This window comes from Ictalurus punctatus, chromosome 27 (assembly GCF_001660625.3).
Source record: "Ictalurus punctatus breed USDA103 chromosome 27, Coco_2.0, whole genome shotgun sequence".
NCBI classification, from domain to species: Eukaryota; Metazoa; Chordata; class Actinopteri; order Siluriformes; family Ictaluridae; genus Ictalurus; species Ictalurus punctatus.
The window spans coordinates 3,732,501-3,735,000 of record NC_030442.2 but is presented as its reverse complement, the minus strand read 5'-3'; the positions used below and the strand labels follow the sequence as shown (position 1 = coordinate 3,735,000).

At 46.8% G+C, this 2,500-nt stretch overlaps 1 protein-coding gene across 2 annotated transcripts in view; it reads right to left on the bottom strand.

Moving 5' to 3' along the window:
• Positions 1-2,500, bottom strand: part of bcor (BCL6 corepressor) — a 48,110-nt gene that overhangs the window by 17,757 nt on the left and 27,853 nt on the right. The gene's annotated exons all lie outside the window — the stretch shown is intronic.

The following is a 2,500-nucleotide window of genomic DNA, read 5'->3' as shown; positions in this document are numbered from 1 at the left end:
CACCCCACGATCTGTTCCCGCTAAAACGCTTGTAAATGCTAATCAATCGATTACAAAAACCATTCTGGTTGTCCTCGGAGTTAACCCGTTGACATGTTCGGGGTGAGCCAGCGATGACGGCCAGGATTTCTGCGAACTAGCTAGACATGCTAGTCAGAGCACAAACACGCAGGCTGGAGCGTAGCCACATAAGATGGAGGGGGACATGCAGGTTGTTATTGACAAAACTGGACACGAAGACGGTTATGCTAGCTTATTTTTCTCTCTTTTCCTCTGAAGAAAAGGAAGGAGGGATAGATAAATAAATAAATAAATAAATAAATAAATAAATAAACAAACAGGCGCAGATCACCGTCTTGGGTGGCTGAGTGTCCTTCGCTGCTTTTCCTTCACTTTTCATTCACGGGTGGAGAGAAAGACAGGGTAGAGGGACAACGAGAGTATAAAGTCGACGGTGTGCAAACAGAACGCTGACTGGGGGAGGGCAGGCTGTCATTCGTGCGTGTGCGCGTGTTATCAGAGTCCTGCATGATATGAAGGTAGACGGCTCCAGTAAACAAGCGCGGCGACACAAAGTAAACACACACGTACGCAAATACACCTAAACCATACGCCTACATCAAACAGGAAGGGAAAACAGCTACACCCCGAATGGAACGAGAGAGAGAGAGAGAGACAGATGGAAAACCGTAACCACAAACAACCCCTCCTCTGTCCGTCACTTTCGCCCTAGCGAGTCCTGCTTCAGGGAACATCACTTTCTCTTAGCTCTGCCACGTGAGAAGGGAAATGAGGGAGAGAGGGAGAGAGAGAGCGAGGACGAGGGAGCATGAAGAGCGAGTGAAACGCCTCGAGAGAGAGAGAGAGAGAGAGAGAGAGAGAGAGAAAGAGGGAGCGAGCGATCATGCGCTCGCTGCAGTAATCGCTCATTTCCTGTGCTCTGTGCCAGTCCTTTCAGCCTCGCTGCCGGAACTAATCCAGCTCGCCATTAATCTGCCTAAATCAGGCACACAACGCCAAGCGCGCAATTACACACAGCCACGGAAACTCCGTCGCAACGCAACATCAACCGTACACCTCGGTTTCACAGAAACGCATTTGCTACTTCACACAAAAGGGGGGAAAAAACCCCCTAAAACAAACAGGAAACCTCACACAGCTATCAGCTAATTAGAAAGCTACGCTCGACGGTCTGCGATTCGTCAGTTTGAACGTGAACACGGACATCACAACGTTTCGAATGAACCACCTCGACGACGAGCGACCGTCGCGCCGACGGACGAACTTACACTCCCGTTAACCGCTAGCCTGAAAACACACGCTACGATGGAATTCTATCCACGACAGAAAACGTAGGGAGTTATTTACCGGTTAGAACACTGCAAATTGTGCTAGGAAAAAAAAAATGGCTGTTTAGCTAGCTACCGGTCGCTGAAGAGCAAAGCGTCTCGGGGAAATATCTCGGCATTCCCCCGGCTACAGAAATCCGAAACGCTATTACAAAAACCGTGGAAAGGAAATCGTTAAAATGAAGAAAAAACCCCCACAAACACGTTTCTATTTGACCGCTATTAAATAAAACGCTACACTGCTGGAAAAAAACCAAACATACCCGATGATATTTAGCGATTTTTCCGGAAATTAAAAACGAAAACACAGCTTTAGCGACAGATAAGTCGGTTTCTTTTTAGCCTTAAACGTGTAACGATGCCAAAAAAAAAAACAAAAAAAAAACTTTAAATCGTCTATTACGTAGCTAGCTAGCTAGGTCAGCAGCCATGTTGAATTTGACAATACTGTTCAAGTAAATATTTATAAATCTCCTGATAAAATGACTACTGCATTCCGTAGGATTTGTGACCGCTGCGTTTCCTGCGTAGAAGCGGTTTTATTTTCCGAGTTCAGATAATACGACTGTCTTACTAAATCTAAAATATAAAGAATTACGATTTCAGGTTTTTTTTGTATTAAAGCATAAAGCACGATTTTGCGATACAGTTACTCGTACTCGTAAGGAAATACGTACAGCATATAAAACCATACAAACATTCATTTGATGGAAAAAAAAAATACACTCTTTTTTTTTTTCGGGGGGGGGGGGGGGGGGGGGGGGGGAGATTGGGGGGGGGGAAAGCGGACTAAATTTCCTAGTAAGAATTCCCAGCTTATTTTAGAAATCGTTTCTCGGAGGTTGAGATTCCGAGAAGCGAACGGTGAAGGGAGGAAGGAAAGAGTTAAAGATTTTCCGGCGAGCGCGCCAGGAGAGTGCAAATCGTTGAGAGAAAGCGAGCGAGACAGAGTGTGTATGTGTGTGCGTGCGAGTGAAAGCGTGTGCGCGTGTGCGCGCGCGCCAAAGCGAAAAGAGAAGAGAGAGAGAGAGGGAGAGAGAGAGAGAAAGAGCGAGCGAGCGTGCGAGGGAGAAACGAGACAGCGAGATATAAAAAGGAAAAGGGAGGGAGAGGCCATGCGCACGCCAGCGGAGGAGGAGGAGGAAGGGGAA